This window comes from Oncorhynchus mykiss, chromosome 19, assembly GCF_057628025.1.
Source record: "Oncorhynchus mykiss isolate SJ-2025 chromosome 19, ASM5762802v1, whole genome shotgun sequence".
In the NCBI taxonomy this organism is placed as follows: Eukaryota; Metazoa; Chordata; class Actinopteri; order Salmoniformes; family Salmonidae; genus Oncorhynchus; species Oncorhynchus mykiss.
Genome location: NC_143040.1, coordinates 4,165,281 through 4,191,237, shown reverse-complemented (window position 1 = coordinate 4,191,237; position 25,957 = coordinate 4,165,281). Strand labels below are relative to the sequence as shown.

The 25,957-nt window shown below is 25.7% G+C and overlaps 1 protein-coding gene across 5 annotated transcripts in view; it reads left to right on the top strand.

Annotated features, from left to right (window-relative positions):
* Positions 1-25,957, top strand: part of LOC110515513 (regulator of G protein signaling 12) — a 150,419-nt gene that overhangs the window by 20,304 nt on the left and 104,158 nt on the right. The window lies entirely within an intron of this gene.

Genomic DNA, 25,957 nt, shown 5'->3' with positions numbered 1-25,957 from the left:
TTTAGAAATGTATTTGTTTTTTATTAATTTGTAATAATGACAATTACAACAATACTGAATGCACAGTTATTTTAACTTAATATATCAATAAAAATCAATTTAGCCTCAAATAAATAATGGAACATGTTCAATTTGGTTTAAATAATGCAAAAACACAGTGTTGGAGAAGAAAGTAAAAGTGCAATATGTGCCATGTAAAAAAAGTTGGGAACGTTTCAGTTCCTCGCTCAGAACATGAGAACATATGAAAGCTGGTGGTTCCTTTTAACATGAGTCTTCAATATTCCAAGGTAAGAGGTTTTAGGTTGTAGTTAATATAGTAATTATAGGACTTTCTCTCTATACCTTTTGTATTTCATATACCTTTGACTATTGGATGTTCTTATAGGCACTATAGTATTGCCAGTGTAACAGTATAGCTTCCGTCCCCATCCTTGCACCCCCCCCCCCCCCCCCCACTTGGGCTCGAACCAGGAACACATCGACAACAGCCACACTCGAAGCAGCGTTACCCATCGCGCCACAAAAGCCGCGGCCCTTGCAGCGCAAGGGGAATAACTACTCCAAGTCTCAGAGCGAGTGATGTTTGAAACAGTATTAGCGCACACCCAGCTAACTAGCTAGCCATTTCACATTGGTTACACCAGCCATTAGGCTGATAGGCTTGAAGCCATAAACATCGCTGTGCTTGCGAAGAGCTGCTGGCAAAACGCACGAAAGTGCTGTTTGACTGAATGCTACTTCCTGTTTATCGACTCATGTACTGTTTACCCTAGTAAACACTTCTGATTGGGTGATGGTGTGAGGAGAGGAGGAGGGTGGTGGGAGAGAGAACTATTAACCTATATCCATCCCCTACAGACCCATTACCTTCTAATGAGCCTGTCCACATCCCCTACAGACCCATTACCTTCTAATGAGCCTGTCCACATCCCCTACAGACCCATTACCTTCTAATGAGCCTGTCCACATCCCCTACAGACTCAGGAAGTTCCCCTAACTTACTCATTCACTTTTTGGAAGTTGGCATAGAGATACCTAAGGCCAATAGTTTTAGACCTCGTGGTCAAGAACCCCCCCCCCCCCCCCCCCCCCCTAACTATTCTTGTAGCCTCTGTTAATAGTGGAGGTCAGAAGAAGTTCCCTCATGGGAAAAATAAAGTAGATTATATTGTACTGTATTGTATTCTACTGTATTGTATTCTACTGTATTATGTTTTACTATATTATTTTCTACCGTATTTACTATATTATACTTAATTGTACTATAGTCTATTCTACTGTATTGTAATCTATTGTAATGTATTCTACTGTATTATGTTTTACTATATTATTTTCTACTGTATTTACTATATTATACTTAATTGTACTATAGTCTATTTTACTGTATTCTACTATATTCTATTATCCTGTGTTCTATTATATTCTATTTGGCTTTCTACTATGTTCGACTCGATTCTACTTTATTGTGCTGTATTCTACTATATTATACTGTGTTCAATTCTACTACATTCTATTGTATTATATTCTATTCTACTGTATTCTACTATATTATATTCTACTATATTAGACTCTTCTACTATATTATATTCTACTATATTAGACTCTTCTACTATATTATATTCTACTATATTAGACTCTACTATATTAGACTCTTCTACTATATTAGACTCTACTATATTAGACTCTTCTACTATATTATATTCTACTATATTATACTCTTCTACTCTATTAGACTCTTCTACTATATTAGACTCTTCTACTATATTAGACTCTACTATATTAGACTCTTCTACTATATTATATTCTACTATATTAGACTCTTCTACTCTATTAGACTCTTCTACTATATTATATTCTACTCTATTAGACTCTTCTACTATATTATATTCTACTCTATTAGACTATTCTACTATATTATATTCTACTCTATTAGACTCTTCTACTATATTCTATTCTACTCTATTAGACTCTTCTACTATATTATATTCTTCTATATTAGACTCTTCTACTATATTATATTCTACTATATTAGACTCTTCTACTATATTATATTCTACTCTATTAGACTCTTCTACTATATTATATTCTACTATATTAGACTCTTCTACTCTATTAGACTATTCTACTATATTATATTCTACTATAATAGACTCTTCTACTATATTATATTCTACTCTATTAGACTCTTCTACTATATTATATTCTACTCTATTAGACTCCTCTACTATATTATATTCTACTCTATTAGACTCTTCTACTATATTATATTCTACTCTATTAGACTCTTCTACTATATTATATTCTACTCTATTAGACTCTTCTACTATATTATATTCTTCTATATTAGACTCTTCTACTATATTATATTCTACTATATTAGACTCTTCTACTATATTATATTCTACTCTATTAGACTCTTCTACTATATTATATTCTACTATATTAGACTCTACTATATCAGACTCTTCTACTATATTAGACTCTTCTACTCTATTAGACTCTTCTACTATATTATATTCTACTCTATTAGACTCTTCTACTATATTATATTCTACTCTATTAGACTCTTCTACTATATTATATTCTACTCTATTAGACTCTTCTACTATATTATATTCTACTATATTAGACTCTTCTACTATATTATATTTTACTCTATTAGACTCTTCTACTATATTCTATTCTACTCTATTAGACTCTTCTACTATATTAGACTCTACTATATTAGACTCTTCTACTATATTATATTCTACTCTATTAGACTCTTCTACTATATTATATTCTACTCTATTAGACTCTTCTACTATATTATATTCTACTCTATTAGACTCTTCTATATTATATTCTACTCTATTAGACTCTTCTACTATATTATATTCTACTCTATTAGACTCTTCTACTATATTCTATTCTACTCTATTAGACTCTTCTACTATATTATATTCTACTCTATTATACTCTTCTACTATATTATATTCTACTCCATTAGACTCTTCTACTATATTATATTCTACTCTATTAGACTCTTCTACTATATTATATTCTACTCTATTAGACTCTTCTACTATATTCTATTCTACTATATTAGACTCTTCTACTATATTCTATTCTACTCTATTAGACTCTTCTACTATATATTCTACTCTATTAGACTCTTCTACTATATTAGACTCTTCTACTATATTATATTCTACTCTATTAGACTCTTCTACTATATTCTATTCTACTCTATTAGACTCTTCTACTATATTCTATTCTACTCTATTAGACTCTTCTACTATATTATATTCTACTCTATTAGACTCTTCTACTATATTATATTCTTCTATATTAGACTCTTCTACTATATTATATTCTACTCTATTAGACTCTTCTACTATATTAGACTCTTCTACTCTATTAGACTCTTCTACTATATTAGATTCTACTATATTAGACTCTTCTACTATATTATATTCTACTATATTAGACTCTTCTACTATATTATATTCTACTCTATTAGACTCCTCTACTATATTATATTCTACTATATTAGACTCTTCTACTATATTATATTCTACTCTATTAGACTCTTCTACTATATTATATTCTTCTAAATTAGACTCTTCTACTATATTATATTCTACTATATTAGACTCTTCTACTATATTATATTCTACTCTATTAGACTCTTCTACTATATTATATTCTACTCTATTAGACTCTTCTACTATATTATATTCTACTCTATTAGACTCTTCTACTATATTATATTCTACTCTATTAGACTCTTCTACTATATTATATTCTACTCTATTAGACTCTTCTACTATATTATATTCTACTCAGACTCTTCTACTATATTATATTCTACTCTATTAGACTTCTACTATATTATATTCTACTATATTAGACTCTACTCTATTAGACTCTTCTACTATATTATATTCTACTATATTATATTCTACTCTATTAGACTCTTCTACTATATTATATTCTACTCTATTAGACCCTTCTACTATATTATATTCTACTATATTAGACTCTACTCTATTAGACTCTTCTACTATATTATATTCTACTATATTATATTATACTATATTAGACTCTACTCTATTAGACTCTTCTACTATATTCTATTCTACTCTATTAGACTCCTCTACTATATTATATTCTACTCTATTAGACTCTTCTACTATATTATATTCTACTGTATTAGACTCTTCTACTATATTATATTCTACTCTATTAGACTCCTCTACTATATTATATTCTACTCTATTAGACTCTTCTACTATATTATATTCTACTCTATTAGACTCTTCTACTATATTATATTCTACTATATTAGACTCTACTATATCAGACTCTTCTACTATATTAGACTCTTCTACTCTATTAGACTCTTCTACTATATTATATTCTACTCTATTAGACTCTTCTACTATATTATATTCTACTCTATTAGACTCTTCTACTATATTCTATTCTACTCTATTAGACTCTTCTACTATATTATATTCTACTCTATTATACTCTTCTACTATATAATATTCTACTCCATTAGACTCTTCTACTATATTATATTCTACTCTATTAGACTCTTCTACTATATTATATTCTACTCTATTAGACTCTTCTACTATATTCTATTCTACTATATTAGACTCTTCTACTATATTCTATTCTACTCTATTAGACTCTTCTACTATATTAGACTCTTCTACTATATTATATTCTACTCTATTAGACTCTTCTACTATATTATATTCTTCTATATTAGACTCTTCTACTATATTATATTCTACTCTATTAGACTCATCTGCTATATTATATTCTACTCTATTAGACTCTTCTACTATATTAGACTCTTCTACTATATTATATTCTACTCTATTAGACTCTTCTACTATATATTCTACTCTATTAGACTCTTCTACTATATTAGACTCTTCTACTATATTATATTCTACTCTATTAGACTCTTCTACTATATTATATTCTTCTATATTAGACTCTTCTACTATATTATATTCTACTATATTAGACTCTTCTACTATATTATATTCTACTCTATTAGACTCTTCTACTATATTAGACTATTCTACTCTATTAGACTCTTCTACTATATTAGATTCTACTATATTAGACTCTTCTACTATATTATATTCTACTATATTAGACTCTTCTACTATATTATATTCTACTCTATTAGACTCCTCTACTATATTATATTCTACTATATTAGACTCTTCTACTATATTATATTCTACTCTATTAGACTCTTCTACTATATTATATTCTACTCTATTAGACTCTTCTACTATATTATATTCTTCTAAATTAGACTCTTCTACTATATTATATTCTACTATATTAGACTCTTCTACTATATTATATTCTACTCTATTAGACTCTTCTACTATATTATATTCTACTCTATTAGACTCTTCTACTATATTATATTCTACTCTATTAGACTCTTCTACTATATTATATTCTACTCTATTAGACTCTTCTACTATATTATATTCTACTCTATTAGACTCTCCTACTATATTATATTCTACTCAGACTCTTCTACTATATTATATTCTACTCTATTAGACTTCTACTATATTATATTCTACTATATTAGACTCTACTCTATTAGACTCTTCTACTATATTATATTCTACTATATTATATTCTACTCTATTAGACTCTTCTACTATATTATATTCTACTCTATTAGACCCTTCTACTATATTATATTCTACTATATTAGACTCTACTCTATTAGACTCTTCTACTATATTATATTCTACTATATTATATTCTACTATATTAGACTCTACTCTATTAGACTCTTCTACTATATTATATTCTACTATATTATATTCTACTCTATTAGACTCTTCTACTATATTATATTCTACTATATTAGACTCTACTCTATTAGACTCTTCTACTATATTATATTCTACTATATTATATTCTACTATATTAGACTCTACTCTATTAGACTCTTCTACTATATTCTATTCTACTCTATTAGACTCCTCTACTATATTATATTCTACTCTATTAGACTCTTCTACTATATTATATTCTACTGTATTAGACTCTTCTACTATATTATATTCTACTCTATTAGACTCTTCTACTATATTATATTCTACTCTATTAGACTCTTCTACTATATTATATTCTACTATATTAGACTCTTCTACTATATTCTATTCTACTCTATTAGACTCCTCTACTATATTATATTCTACTCTATTAGACTCTTCTACTATATTATATTCTACTGTATTAGACTCTTCTACTATATTATATTCTACTCTATTAGACTCTTATACTATATTATATTCTACTCTATTAGACTCTTCTACTATATTAGACTCTTCTACTCTATTAGACTCTTCTACTATATTATATTCTACTATATTAGACTCTACTCTATTAGACTCTTCTACTATATTATATTCTACTATATTAGACTCTACTCTATTAGACTCTTCTACTATATTATATTCTACTATATTATATTCTACTCTATTAGACTCTTCTACTATATTATATTCTACTGTATTAGACTCTTCTACTATATTATATTCTACTCTATTAGACTCTTCTACTATATTCTATTCTACTCTATTAGACTCTTCTACTATATTATATTCTACTCTATTATACTCTTCTACTATATTATATTCTACTCCATTAGACTCTTCTACTATATTATATTCTACTCTATTAGACTCTTCTACTATATTATATTCTACTCTATTAGACTCTTCTACTATATTCTATTCTACTATATTAGACTCTTCTACTATATTCTATTCTACTCTATTAGACTCTTCTACTATATATTCTACTCTATTAGACTCTTCTACTCTATTAGACTCTTCTACTATATTATATTCTACTCTATTAGACTCTTCTACTATATTCTATTCTACTCTATTAGACTCTTCTACTATATTATATTCTACTCTATTAGACTCTTCTACTATATTATATTCTTCTATATTAGACTCTTCTACTATATTATATTCTACTATATTAGACTCTTCTACTATATTATATTCTACTCTATTAGACTCTTCTACTATATTAGACTCTTCTACTCTATTAGACTCTTCTACTATATTAGATTCTACTATATTAGACTCTTCTACTATATTATATTCTACTATATTAGACTCTTCTACTATATTATATTCTACTCTATTAGACTCCTCTACTATATTATATTCTACTATATTAGACTCTTCTACTATATTATATTCTACTCTATTAGACTCTTCTACTATATTATATTCTACTCTATTAGACTCTTCTACTATATTATATTCTTCTAAATTAGACTCTTCTACTATATTATATTCTACTATATTAGACTCTTCTACTATATTATATTCTACTCTATTAGACTCTTCTACTATATTATATTCTACTCTATTAGACTCTTCTACTATATTATATTCTACTCTATTAGACTCTTCTACTATATTATATTCTACTCAGACTCTTCTACTATATTATATTCTACTCTATTAGACCTCTACTATATTATATTCTACTATATTAGACTCTACTCTATTAGACTCTTCTACTATATTATATTCTACTATATTATATTCTACTCTATTAGACTCTTCTACTATATTATATTCTACTCTATTAGACCCTTCTACTATATTAGACTCTACTCTATTAGACTCTTCTACTATAATATATTCTACTATATTATATTCTACTATATTAGACTCTACTCTATTAGACTCTTCTACTATATTCTATTCTACTCTATTAGACTCCTCTACTATATTATATTCTACTCTATTAGACTCTTCTACTATATTATATTCTACTGTATTAGACTCTTCTACTATATTATATTCTACTCTATTAGACTCTTCTACTATATTATATTCTACTCTATTAGACTCTTCTACTATATTATATTCTACTCTATTAGACTCTTCTACTATATTATATTCTACTATATTAGACTCTACTCTATTAGACTCTTCTACTATATTATATTCCACTATATTAGACTCTACTCTATTAGACTCTTCTACTATATTATATTCTACTATATTATATTCTACTCTATTAGACTCTTCTACTATATTATATTCTACTGTATTAGACTCTTCTACTATATTATATTCTACTCTATTAGACTCTTCTACTATATTATATTCTACTCTATTAGACTCTTCTACTATATTATATTCTACTCTATTAGACTCTTCTACTATATTATATTCTACTCTATTAGACTCTTCTACTATATTATATTCTACTCTATTAGACTCCTCTACTATATTCTATTCTACTCTATTAGACTCCTCTACTATATTATATTCTACTCTATTAGACTCTTCTACTATATTATATTCTACTCTATTACTCTTCTACTATATTATATTCTACTCTATTAGACTCTTCTACTATATTATATTCTACTCTATTAGACTCTTCTACTATATTATATTCTACTCTATTAGACTCTTCTACTATATTATATTCTACTCTATTAGACTCTTCTACTATATTATATTCTACTATATTAGACTCTACTCTATTAGACTCTTCTACTATATTATATTCTACTCTATTAGACTCTTCTACTATATTATATTCTACTATATTAGACTACTCTATTAGACTCTTCTACTATATTATATTCTACTATATTATATTCTACTATATTAGACTCTACTCTATTAGACTCTTCTACTATATTATATTCTACTCTATTAGACTCTTCTACTATATTATATTCTACTCTATTAGACTCTTCTACTATATTATATTCTACTCTATTAGACTCCTCTACTATATTAGACTTTACTATATTAGACTCTTCTACTATATTATATTCTACTCTATTAGACTCCTCTACTATATTATATTCTACTCTATTAGACTCTTCTACTATATTATATTCTACTGTATTAGACTCTTCTACTATATTATATTCTACTCTATTAGACTCTTCTACTATATTATATTCTACTCTATTAGACTCTTCTACTATATTATATTCTACTCTATTAGACTCTTCTACTATATTATATTCTACTCTATTAGACTCCTCTACTATATTAGACTCTACTATATTAGACTCTTCTACTATATTCTATTCTACTATATTAGACTCTTCTACTATATTATATTCTACTCTATTAGACTCTTCTACTATATTATATTCTACTATATTAGACTCTACTCTATTAGACTCTTCTACTATATTATATTCTACTATATTATATTCTACTATATTAGACTCTACTCTATTAGACTCTTCTACTATATTCTATTCTACTCTATTAGACTCCTCTACTATATTATATTATACTCTATTAGACTCTTCTACTATATTATATTCTACTGTATTAGACTCTTCTACTATATTATATTCTACTCTATTAGACTCTTCTACTATATTCTATTCTACTCTATTAGACTATTCTACTATATTATATTCTACTCTATTAGACTCTTCTACTATATTATATTCTACTCTATTAGACTCTTCTACTATATTATATTCTACTCTATTATACTCCTCTACTATATTAGACTCTACTATATTAGACTCTTCTACTATATTCTATTCTACTCTATTAGACTCCTCTACTATATTATATTCTACTCTATTAGACTATTCTACTATATTATATTCTACTGTATTAGACTCTTCTACTATATTATATTCTACTCTATTAGACTCTTCTACTATATTATATTCTACTCTATTAGACTCCTCTACTATATTAGACTCTACTATATTAGACTCTTCTACTATATTCTATTCTACTCTATTAGACTCTTCTACTATATTATATTCTACTCTATTAGACTCCTCTACTATATTAGACTCTACTATATTAGACTCTTCTACTATATTCTATTCTACTATATTAGACTCTTCTACTATATTATATTCTACTCTATTAGACTCTTCTACTATATTATATTCTACTATATTAGACTCTACTCTATTAGACTCTTCTACTATATTATATTCTACTCTATTAGACTCTTCTACTATATTATATTCTACTATATTATACTCTACTCTATTAGACTCTTCTACTATATTATATTCTACTATATTATATTCTACTATATTAGACTCTACTCTATTAGACTCTTCTACTATATTCTATTCTACTCTATTAGACTCCTCTACTATATTATATTCTACTCTATTAGACTCTTCTACTATATTATATTCTACTGTATTAGACTCTTCTACTATATTATATTCTACTCTATTAGACTCTTCTACTATATTCTATTCTACTCTATTAGACTCTTCTACTATATTATATTCTACTCTATTAGACTCTTCTACTATATTATATTCTACTCTGTTAGACTCTTCTACTATATTATATTCTACTCTATTAGACTCCTCTACTATATTAGACTCTACTATATTAGACTCTTCTACTATATTCTATTCTACTCTATTAGACTCCTCTACTATATTATATTCTACTCTATTAGACTCTTCTACTATATTATATTCTACTCTATTAGACTCTTCTACTATATTATATTCTACTCTATTAGACTCCTCTACTATATTAGACTCTACTATATTAGTCTTCTACTATATTATATTCTACTCTATTAGACTCTTCTACTATATTATATTCTACTGTATTAGACTCTTCTACTATATTATATTCTACTCTATTAGACTCTTCTACTATATTATATTCTACTCTATTAGACTCTTCTACTATATTATATTCTACTCTATTAGACTCTTCTACTATATTATATTCTACTATATTAGACTCTACTCTATTAGACTCTTCTACTATATTATATTCCACTATATTAGACTCTACTCTATTAGACTCTTCTACTATATTATATTCTACTATATTATATTCTACTCTATTAGACTCTTCTACTATATTATATTCTACTGTATTAGACTCTTCTACTATATTATATTCTACTCTATTAGACTCTTCTACTATATTATATTCTACTCTATTAGACTCTTCTACTATATTATATTCTACTCTATTAGACTCTTCTACTATATTATATTCTACTCTATTAGACTCTTCTACTATATTATATTCTACTCTATTAGACTCCTCTACTATATTCTATTCTACTCTATTAGACTCCTCTACTATATTATATTCTACTCTATTAGACTCTTCTACTATATTATATTCTACTCTATTAGACTCTTCTACTATATTATATTCTACTCTATTACTCTTCTACTATATTATATTCTACTCTATTAGACTCTTCTACTATATTATATTCTACTCTATTAGACTCTTCTACTATATTATATTCTACTCTATTAGACTCTTCTACTATATTATATTCTACTCTATTAGACTCTTCTACTATATTATATTCTACTATATTAGACTCTACTCTATTAGACTCTTCTACTATATTATATTCTACTCTATTAGACTCTTCTACTATATTATATTCTACTATATTAGACTACTCTATTAGACTCTTCTACTATATTATATTCTACTATATTATATTCTACTATATTAGACTCTACTCTATTAGACTCTTCTACTATATTATATTCTACTCTATTAGACTCTTCTACTATATTATATTCTACTCTATTAGACTCTTCTACTATATTATATTCTACTCTATTAGACTCCTCTACTATATTAGACTCTACTATATTAGACTCTTCTACTATATTATATTCTACTCTATTAGACTCCTCTACTATATTATATTCTACTCTATTAGACTCTTCTACTATATTATATTCTACTGTATTAGACTCTTCTACTATATTATATTCTACTCTATTAGACTCTTCTACTATATTATATTCTACTCTATTAGACTCTTCTACTATATTATATTCTACTCTATTAGACTCTTCTACTATATTATATTCTACTCTATTAGACTCCTCTACTATATTAGACTCTACTATATTAGACTCTTCTACTATATTCTATTCTACTATATTAGACTCTTCTACTATATTATATTCTACTCTATTAGACTCTTCTACTATATTATATTCTACTATATTAGACTCTACTCTATTAGACTCTTCTACTATATTATATTCTACTATATTATATTATACTATATTAGACTCTACTCTATTAGACTCTTCTACTATATTCTATTCTACTCTATTAGACTCCTCTACTATATTATATTATACTCTATTAGACTCTTCTACTATATTATATTCTACTGTATTAGACTCTTCTACTATATTATATTCTACTCTATTAGACTCTTCTACTATATTATATTCTACTCTATTAGACTATTCTACTATATTATATTCTACTCTATTAGACTCTTCTACTATATTATATTCTACTCTATTAGACTCTTCTACTATATTATATTCTACTCTATTATACTCCTCTACTATATTAGACTCTACTATATTAGACTCTTCTACTATATTCTATTCTACTCTATTAGACTCCTCTACTATATTATATTCTACTCTACTAGACTATTCTACTATATTATATTCTACTGTATTAGACTCTTCTACTATATTATATTCTACTCTATTAGACTCTTCTACTATATTATATTCTACTCTATTAGACTCCTCTACTATATTAGACTCTACTATATTAGACTCTTCTACTATATTCTATTCTACTCTATTAGACTCTTCTACTATATTATATTCTACTCTATTAGACTCCTCTACTATATTAGACTCTACTATATTAGACTCTTCTACTATATTCTATTCTACTATATTAGACTCTTCTACTATATTATATTCTACTCTATTAGACTCTTCTACTATATTATATTCTACTATATTAGACTACTCTATTAGACTCTTCTACTATATTATATTCTACTCTATTAGACTCTTCTACTATATTATATTCTACTATATTAGACTCTACTCTATTAGACTCTTCTACTATATTATATTCTACTATATTAAATTCTACTATATTAGACTCTACTCTATTAGACTCTTCTACTATATTCTATTCTACTCTATTAGACTCCTCTACTATATTATATTCTACTCTATTAGACTCTTCTACTATATTCTATTCTACTCTATTAGACTCTTCTACTATATTATATTCTACTCTATTAGACTCTTCTACTATATTATATTCTACTCTATTAGACTCTTCTACTATATTATATTCTACTCTATTAGACTCCTCTACTATATTAGACTCTACTATATTAGACTCTTCTACTATATTCTATTCTACTCTATTAGACTCCTCTACTATATTATATTCTACTCTATTAGACTCTTCTACTATATTATATTCTACTGTATTAGACTCTTCTACTATATTATATTCTACTCTATTAGACTCTTCTACTATATTATATTCTACTCTATTAGACTCTTCTACTATATTATATTCTACTCTATTAGACTCTTCTACTATATTATATTCTACTCTATTAGACTCCTCTACTATATTAGACTCTACTATATTAGACTCTTCTACTATATTCTATTCTACTATATTAGACTCTTCTACTATATTATATTCTACTCTATTAGACTCTTCTACTATATTATATTCTACTATATTAGACTCTACTCTATTAGACTCTTCTACTATATTATATTCTACTCTATTAGACTCCTCTACTATATTATATTCTACTCTATTAGACTCTTCTACTATATTATATTCTACTGTATTAGACTCTTCTACTATATTATATTCTACTCTATTAGACTCTTCTACTATATTATATTCTACTCTATTAGACTCTTCTACTATATTATATTCTACTCTATTAGACTCCTCTACTATATTCTATTCTACTCTATTAGACTCCTCTACTATATTATATTCTACTCTATTAGACTCTTCTACTATATTATATTCTACTCTATTAGACTCTTCTACTATATTATATTCTACTCTATTACTCTTCTACTATATTATATTCTACTCTATTAGACTCTTCTACTATATTATATTCTACTCTATTAGACTCTTCTACTATATTATATTCTACTCTATTAGACTCTTCTACTATATTATATTCTACTCTATTAGACTCTTCTACTATATTATATTCTACTCTATTAGACTCTTCTACTATATTATATTCTACTCTATTAGACTCTTCTACTATATTATATTCTTCTATATTAGACTCTTCTACTATATTATATTCTACTATATTAGACTCTTCTACTATATTATATTCTACTCTATTAGACTCTTCTACTATATTAGACTCTTCTACTCTATTAGACTCTTCTACTATATTAGATTCTACTATATTAGACTCTTCTACTATATTATATTCTACTATATTAGACTCTTCTACTATATTATATTCTACTCTATTAGACTCCTCTACTATATTATATTCTACTATATTAGACTCTTCTACTATATTATATTCTACTCTATTAGACTCTTCTACTATATTATATTCTACTCTATTAGACTCTTCTACTATATTATATTCTTCTAAATTAGACTCTTCTACTATATTATATTCTACTATATTAGACTCTTCTACTATATTATATTCTACTCTATTAGACTCTTCTACTATATTATATTCTACTCTATTAGACTCTTCTACTATATTATATTCTACTCTATTAGACTCTTCTACTATATTATATTCTACTCAGACTCTTCTACTATATTATATTCTACTCTATTAGACCTCTACTATATTATATTCTACTATATTAGACTCTACTCTATTAGACTCTTCTACTATATTATATTCTACTATATTATATTCTACTCTATTAGACTCTTCTACTATATTATATTCTACTCTATTAGACCCTTCTACTATATTAGACTCTACTCTATTAGACTCTTCTACTATAATATATTCTACTATATTATATTCTACTATATTAGACTCTACTCTATTAGACTCTTCTACTATATTCTATTCTACTCTATTAGACTCCTCTACTATATTATATTCTACTCTATTAGACTCTTCTACTATATTATATTCTACTGTATTAGACTCTTCTACTATATTATATTCTACTCTATTAGACTCTTCTACTATATTATATTCTACTCTATTAGACTCTTCTACTATATTATATTCTACTATATTAGACTCTTCTACTATATTCTATTCTACTCTATTAGACTCCTCTACTATATTATATTCTACTCTATTAGACTCTTCTACTATATTATATTCTACTGTATTAGACTCTTCTACTATATTATATTCTACTCTATTAGACTCTTCTACTATATTATATTCTACTCTATTAGACTCTTCTACTATATTATATTCTACTCTATTAGACTCTTCTACTATATTATATTCTACTATATTAGACTCTACTCTATTAGACTCTTCTACTATATTATATTCCACTATATTAGACTCTACTCTATTAGACTCTTCTACTATATTATATTCTACTATATTATATTCTACTCTATTAGACTCTTCTACTATATTATATTCTACTGTATTAGACTCTTCTACTATATTATATTCTACTCTATTAGACTCTTCTACTATATTATATTCTACTCTATTAGACTCTTCTACTATATTATATTCTACTCTATTAGACTCTTCTACTATATTATATTCTACTCTATTAGACTCTTCTACTATATTATATTCTACTCTATTAGACTCCTCTACTATATTCTATTCTACTCTATTAGACTCCTCTACTATATTATATTCTACTCTATTAGACTCTTCTACTATATTATATTCTACTCTATTACTCTTCTACTATATTATATTCTACTCTATTAGACTCTTCTACTATATTATATTCTACTCTATTAGACTCTTCTACTATATTATATTCTACTCTATTAGACTCTTCTACTATATTATATTCTACTATATTAGACTCTACTCTATTAGACTCTTCTACTATATTATATTCTACTCTATTAGACTCTTCTACTATATTATATTCTACTATATTAGACTACTCTATTAGACTCTTCTACTATATTATATTCTACTATATTATATTCTACTATATTAGACTCTACTCTATTAGACTCTTCTACTATATTATATTCTACTCTATTAGACTCTTCTACTATATTATATTCTACTCTATTAGACTCTTCTACTATATTATATTCTACTCTATTAGACTCCTCTACTATATTAGACTTTACTATATTAGACTCTTCTACTATATTATATTCTACTCTATTAGACTCCTCTACTATATTATATTCTACTCTATTAGACTCTTCTACTATATTATATTCTACTGTATTAGACTCTTCTACTATATTATATTCTACTCTATTAGACTCTTCTACTATATTATATTCTACTCTATTAGACTCTTCTACTATATTATATTCTACTCTATTAGACTCTTCTACTATATTATATTCTACTCTATTAGACTCCTCTACTATATTAGACTCTACTATATTAGACTCTTCTACTATATTCTATTCTACTATATTAGACTCTTCTACTATATTATATTCTACTCTATTAGACTCTTCTACTATATTATATTCTACTATATTAGACTCTACTCTATTAGACTCTTCTACTATATTATATTCTACTATATTATATTCTACTATATTAGACTCTACTCTATTAGACTCTTCTACTATATTCTATTCTACTCTATTAGACTCCTCTACTATATTATATTATACTCTATTAGACTCTTCTACTATATTATATTCTACTGTATTAGACTCTTCTACTATATTATATTCTACTCTATTAGACTCTTCTACTATATTCTATTCTACTCTATTAGACTATTCTACTATATTATATTCTACTCTATTAGACTCTTCTACTATATTATATTCTACTCTATTAGACTCTTCTACTATATTATATTCTACTCTATTATACTCCTCTACTATATTAGACTCTACTATATTAGACTCTTCTACTATATTCTATTCTACTCTATTAGACTCCTCTACTATATTATATTCTACTCTATTAGACTATTCTACTATATTATATTCTACTGTATTAGACTCTTCTACTATATTATATTCTACTCTATTAGACTCTTCTACTATATTATATTCTACTCTATTAGACTCCTCTACTATATTAGACTCTACTATATTAGACTCTTCTACTATATTCTATTCTACTCTATTAGACTCTTCTACTATATTATATTCTACTCTATTAGACTCCTCTACTATATTAGACTCTACTATATTAGACTCTTCTACTATATTCTATTCTACTATATTAGACTCTTCTACTATATTATATTCTACTCTATTAGACTCTTCTACTATATTATATTCTACTATATTAGACTCTACTCTATTAGACTCTTCTACTATATTATATTCTACTCTATTAGACTCTTCTACTATATTATATTCTACTATATTATACTCTACTCTATTAGACTCTTCTACTATATTATATTCTACTATATTATATTCTACTATATTAGACTCTACTCTATTAGACTCTTCTACTATATTCTATTCTACTCTATTAGACTCCTCTACTATATTATATTCTACTCTATTAGACTCTTCTACTATATTATATTCTACTGTATTAGACTCTTCTACTATATTATATTCTACTCTATTAGACTCTTCTACTATATTCTATTCTACTCTATTAGACTCTTCTACTATATTATATTCTACTCTATTAGACTCTTCTACTATATTATATTCTACTCTGTTAGACTCTTCTACTATATTATATTCTACTCTATTAGACTCCTCTACTATATTAGACTCTACTATATTAGACTCTTCTACTATATTCTATTCTACTCTATTAGACTCCTCTACTATATTATATTCTACTCTATTAGACTCTTCTACTATATTATATTCTACTCTATTAGACTCTTCTACTATATTATATTCTACTCTATTAGACTCCTCTACTATATTAGACTCTACTATATTAGTCTTCTACTATATTATATTCTACTCTATTAGACTCTTCTACTATATTATATTCTACTGTATTAGACTCTTCTACTATATTATATTCTACTCTATTAGACTCTTCTACTATATTATATTCTACTCTATTAGACTCTTCTACTATATTATATTCTACTCTATTAGACTCTTCTACTATATTATATTCTACTATATTAGACTCTACTCTATTAGACTCTTCTACTATATTATATTCCACTATATTAGACTCTACTCTATTAGACTCTTCTACTATATTATATTCTACTATATTATATTCTACTCTATTAGACTCTTCTACTATATTATATTCTACTGTATTAGACTCTTCTACTATATTATATTCTACTCTATTAGACTCTTCTACTATATTATATTCTACTCTATTAGACTCTTCTACTATATTATATTCTACTCTATTAGACTCTTCTACTATATTATATTCTACTCTATTAGACTCTTCTACTATATTATATTCTACTCTATTAGACTCCTCTACTATATTCTATTCTACTCTATTAGACTCCTCTACTATATTATATTCTACTCTATTAGACTCTTCTACTATATTATATTCTACTCTATTAGACTCTTCTACTATATTATATTCTACTCTATTACTCTTCTACTATATTATATTCTACTCTATTAGACTCTTCTACTATATTATATTCTACTCTATTAGACTCTTCTACTATATTATATTCTACTCTATTAGACTCTTCTACTATATTATATTCTACTCTATTAGACTCTTCTACTATATTATATTCTACTCTATTAGACTCTACTCTATTAGACTCTTCTACTATATTATATTCTACTCTATTAGACTCTTCTACTATATTATATTCTACTATATTAGACTACTCTATTAGACTCTTCTACTATATTATATTCTACTATATTATATTCTACTATATTAGACTCTACTCTATTAGACTCTTCTACTATATTATATTCTACTCTATTAGACTCTTCTACTATATTATATTCTACTCTATTAGACTCTTCTACTATATTATATTCTACTCTATTAGACTCCTCTACTATATTAGACTCTACTATATTAGACTCTTCTACTATATTATATTCTACTCTATTAGACTCCTCTACTATATTATATTCTACTCTATTAGACTCTTCTACTATATTATATTCTACTGTATTAGACTCTTCTACTATATTATATTCTACTCTATTAGACTCTTCTACTATATTATATTCTACTCTATTAGACTCTTCTACTATATTATATTCTACTCTATTAGACTCTTCTACTATATTATATTCTACTCTATTAGACTCCTCTACTATATTAGACTCTACTATATTAGACTCTTCTACTATATTCTATTCTACTATATTAGACTCTTCTACTATATTATATTCTACTCTATTAGACTCTTCTACTATATTATATTCTACTATATTAGACTCTACTCTATTAGACTCTTCTACTATATTATATTCTACTATATTATATTATACTATATTAGACTCTACTCTATTAGACTCTTCTACTATATTCTATTCTACTCTATTAGACTCCTCTACTATATTATATTATACTCTATTAGACTCTTCTACTATATTATATTCTACTGTATTAGACTCTTCTACTATATTATATTCTACTCTATTAGACTCTTCTACTATATTCTATTCTACTCTATTAGACTATTCTACTATATTATATTCTACTCTATTAGACTCTTCTACTATATTATATTCTACTCTATTAGACTCTTCTACTATATTATATTCTACTCTATTATACTCCTCTACTATATTAGACTCTACTATATTAGACTCTTCTACTATATTCTATTCTACTCTATTAGACTCCTCTACTATATTATATTCTACTCTACTAGACTATTCTACTATATTATATTCTACTGTATTAGACTCTTCTACTATATTATATTCTACTCTATTAGACTCTTCTACTATATTATATTCTACTCTATTAGACTCCTCTACTATATTAGACTCTACTATATTAGACTCTTCTACTATATTCTATTCTACTCTATTAGACTCTTCTACTATATTATATTCTACTCTATTAGACTCCTCTACTATATTAGACTCTACTATATTAGACTCTTCTACTATATTCTATTCTACTATATTAGACTCTTCTACTATATTATATTCTACTCTATTAGACTCTTCTACTATATTATATTCTACTATATTAGACTCTACTCTATTAGACTCTTCTACTATATTATATTCTACTCTATTAGACTCTTCTACTATATTATATTCTACTATATTAGACTCTACTCTATTAGACTCTTCTACTATATTATATTCTACTATATTAAATTCTACTATATTAGACTCTACTCTATTAGACTCTTCTACTATATTCTATTCTACTCTATTAGACTCCTCTACTATATTATATTCTACTCTATTAGACTCTTCTACTATATTCTATTCTACTCTATTAGACTCTTCTACTATATTATATTCTACTCTATTAGACTCTTCTACTATATTATATTCTACTCTATTAGACTCTTCTACTATATTATATTCTACTCTATTAGACTCCTCTACTATATTAGACTCTACTATATTAGACTCTTCTACTATATTCTATTCTACTCTATTAGACTCCTCTACTATATTATATTCTACTCTATTAGACTCTTCTACTATATTATATTCTACTGTATTAGACTCTTCTACTATATTATATTCTACTCTATTAGACTCTTCTACTATATTATATTCTACTCTATTAGACTCTTCTACTATATTATATTCTACTCTATTAGACTCTTCTACTATATTATATTCTACTCTATTAGACTCCTCTACTATATTAGACTCTACTATATTAGACTCTTCTACTATATTCTATTCTACTATATTAGACTCTTCTACTATATTATATTCTACTCTATTAGACTCTTCTACTATATTATATTCTACTATATTAGACTCTACTCTATTAGACTCTTCTACTATATTATATTCTACTCTATTAGACTCCTCTACTATATTATATTCTACTCTATTAGACTCTTCTACTATATTATATTCTACTGTATTAGACTCTTCTACTATATTATATTCTACTCTATTAGACTCTTCTACTATATTATATTCTACTCTATTAGACTCTTCTACTATATTATATTCTACTCTATTAGACTCTTCTACTATATTATATTCTACTCTATTAGACTCCTCTACTATATTAGACTCTACTATATTAGACTCTTCTACTATATTCTATTCTACTATATTAGACTCTTCTACTATATTATATTCTACTCTATTAGACTCTTCTACTATATTATATTCTACTATATTAGACTCTACTCTATTAGACTCTTCTACTATATTATATTCTACTATATTATATTATACTATATTAGACTCTTCTACTATATTATATTCTACTCTATTAGACTCTTCTACTATATTATATTCTACTCTATTAGACTCTTCTACTATATTATATTCTACTGTATTAGACTCTTCTACTATATTATATTCTACTCTATTAGACTCTTCTACTATATTATATTCTACTCTATTAGACTCCTCTACTATATTAGACTCTACTATATTAGTCTTCTACTATATTCTATTCTACTCTATTAGACTCTTCTACTATATTATATTCTACTCTATTAGACTCCTCTACTATATTAGACTCTACTATATTAGACTCTTCTACTATATTCTATTCTACTATATTAGACTCTTCTACTATATTATATTCTACTCTATTAGACTCTTCTACTATATTATATTCTACTATATTAGACTCTACTCTATTAGACTCTTCTACTATATTATATTCTACTATATTATATTCTACTATATTAGACTCTACTCTATTAGACTCTTCTACTATATTCTATTCTACTCTATTAGACTCCTCTACTATATTATATTCTACTCTATTAGACTCTTCTACTATATTATATTCTACTGTATTAGACTCTTCTACTATATTATATTCTACTCTATTAGACTCTTCTACTATATTCTATTCTACTCTATTAGACTCTTCTACTATATTATATTCTACTCTATTAGACTCTTCTACTATATTATATTCTACTCTATTAGACTCTTCTACTATATTATATTCTACTCTATTAGACTCCTCTACTATATTAGACTCTACTATATTAGACTCTTCTACTATATTCTATTCTACTATATTAGACTCTTCTACTATATTATATTCTACTCTATTAGACTCTTCTACTATATTATATTCTACTATATTAGACTCTACTCTATTAGACTCTTCTACTATATTATATTCTACTATATTATATTCTACTATATTAGACTCTACTCTATTAGACTCTTCTACTATATTCTATTCTACTCTATTAGACTCCTCTACTATATTATATTATACTCTATTAGACTCTTCTACTATATTATATTCTACTGTATTAGACTCTTCTACTATATTATATTCTACTCTATTAGACTCTTCTACTCTATTCTATTCTACTCTATTAGACTATTCTACTATATTATATTCTACTCTATTAGACTCTTCTACTATATTATATTCTACTCTATTAGACTCTTCTACTATATTATATTCTACTCTATTATACTCCTCTACTATATTAGACTCTACTATATTAGACTCTTCTACTATATTCTATTCTACTCTATTAGACTCCTCTACTATATTATATTCTACTCTATTAGACTATTCTACTATATTATATTCTACTGTATTAGACTCTTCTACTATATTATATTCTACTCTATTAGACTCTTCTACTATATTATATTCTACTCTATTAGACTCCTCTACTATATTAGACTCTACTATATTAGACTCTTCTACTATATTCTATTCTACTCTATTAGACTCTTCTACTATATTATATTCTACTCTATTAGACTCCTCTACTATATTAGACTCTACTATATTAGACTCTTCTACTATATTCTATTCTACTATATTAGACTCTTCTACTATATTATATTCTACTCTATTAGACTCTTCTACTATATTATATTCTACTATATTAGACTCTACTCTATTAGACTCTTCTACTATATTATATTCTACTCTATTAGACTCTTCTACTATATTATATTCTACTATATTAGACTCTACTCTATTAGACTCTTCTACTATATTATATTCTACTATATTATATTCTACTATATTAGACTCTACTCTATTAGACTCTTCTACTATATTCTATTCTACTCTATTAGACTCCTCTACTATATTATATTCTACTCTATTAGACTCTTCTACTATATTCTATTCTACTCTATTAGACTCTTCTACTATATTATATTCTACTCTATTAGACTCTTCTACTATATTATATTCTACTCTATTAGACTCTTCTACTATATTATATTCTACTCTATTAGACTCCTCTACTATATTAGACTCTACTATATTAGACTCTTCTACTATATTCTATTCTACTCTATTAGACTCCTCTACTATATTATATTCTACTCTATTAGACTCTTCTACTATATTATATTCTACTGTATTAGACTCTTCTACTATATTATATTCTACTCTATTAGACTCTTCTACTATATTATATTCTACTCTATTAGACTCTTCTACTATATTATATTCTACTCTATTAGACTCTTCTACTATATTATATTCTACTCTATTAGACTCCTCTACTATATTAGACTCTACTATATTAGACTCTTCTACTATATTCTATTCTACTATATTAGACTCTTCTACTATATTATATTCTACTCTATTAGACTCTTCTACTATATTATATTCTACTATATTAGACTCTACTCTATTAGACTCTTCTACTATATTATATTCTACTATATTATATTCTACTATATTAGACTCTACTCTATTAGACTCTTCTACTATATTCTATTCTACTCTATTAGACTCCTCTACTATATTATATTATACTCTATTAGACTCTTCTACTATATTATATTCTACTGTATTAGACTCTTCTACTATATTATATTCTACTCTATTAGACTCTTCTACTATATTCTATTCTACTCTATTAGACTATTCTACTATATTATATTCTACTCTATTAGACTCTTCTACTATATTATATTCTACTCTATTAGACTCTTCTACTATATTATATTCTACTCTATTATACTCCTCTACTATATTAGACTCTACTATATTAGACTCTTCTACTATATTCTATTCTACTCTATTAGACTCCTCTACTATATTATATTCTACTCTATTAGACTATTCTACTATATTATATTCTACTGTATTAGACTCTTCTACTATATTATATTCTACTCTATTAGACTCTTCTACTATATTATATTCTACTCTATTAGACTCCTCTACTATATTAGACTCTACTATATTAGACTCTTCTACTATATTCTATTCTACTCTATTAGACTCTTCTACTATATTATATTCTACTCTATTAGACTCCTCTACTATATTAGACTCTACTATATTAGACTCTTCTACTATATTCTATTCTACTATATTAGACTCTTCTACTATATTATATTCTACTCTATTAGACTCTTCTACTATATTATATTCTACTATATTAGACTCTACTCTATTAGACTCTTCTACTATATTATATTCTACTCTATTAGACTCTTCTACTATATTATATTCTACTATATTAGACTCTACTCTATTAGACTCTTCTACTATATTATATTCTACTATATTATATTCTACTATATTAGACTCTACTCTATTAGACTCTTCTACTATATTCTATTCTACTCTATTAGACTCCTCTACTATATTATATTCTACTCTATTAGACTCTTCTACTATATTATATTCTACTGTATTAGACTCTTCTACTATATTATATTCTACTCTATTAGACTCTTCTACTATATTCTATTCTACTCTATTAGACTCTTCTACTATATTATATTCTACTCTATTAGACTCTTCTACTATATTATATTCTACTCTGTTAGACTCTTCTACTATATTATATTCTACTCTATTAGACTCCTCTACTATATTAGACTCTACTATATTAGACTCTTCTACTATATTCTATTCTACTCTATTAGACTCCTCTACTATATTATATTCTACTCTATTAGACTCTTCTACTATATTATATTCTACTGTATTAGACTCTTCTACTATATTATATTCTACTCTATTAGACTCTTCTACTATATTATATTCTACTCTATTAGACTCCTCTACTATATTAGACTCTACTATATTAGTCTTCTACTATATTCTATTCTACTCTATTAGACTCTTCTACTATATTATATTCTACTCTATTAGACTCCTCTACTATATTAGACTCTACTATATTAGACTCTTCTACTATATTCTATTCTACTATATTAGACTCTTCTACTATATTATATTCTACTCTATTAGACTCTTCTACTATATTATATTCTACTATATTAGACTCTACTCTATTAGACTCTTCTACTATATTATATTCTACTATATTATATTCTACTATATTAGACTCTACTCTATTAGACTCTTCTACTATATTCTATTCTACTCTATTAGACTCCTCTACTATATTATATTCTACTCTATTAGACTCTTCTACTATATTATATTCTACTGTATTAGACTCTTCTACTATATTATATTCTACTCTATTAGACTCTTCTACTATATTCTATTCTACTCTATTAGACTCTTCTACTATATTATATTCTACTCTATTAGACTCTTCTACTATATTATATTCTACTCTATTAGACTCTTCTACTATATTATATTCTACTCTATTAGACTCCTCTACTATATTAGACTCTACTATATTAGACTCTTCTACTATATTCTATTCTACTCTATTAGACTCCTCTACTATATTATATTCTACTCTATTAGACTCTTCTACTATATTATATTCTACTGTATTAGACTCTTCTACTATATTATATTCTACTCTATTAGACTCCTCTACTATATTAGACTCTACTATATTAGACTCTTCTACTATATTCTATTCTACTCTATTAGACTCTTCTACTATATTATATTCTACTCTATTAGACTCTTCTAC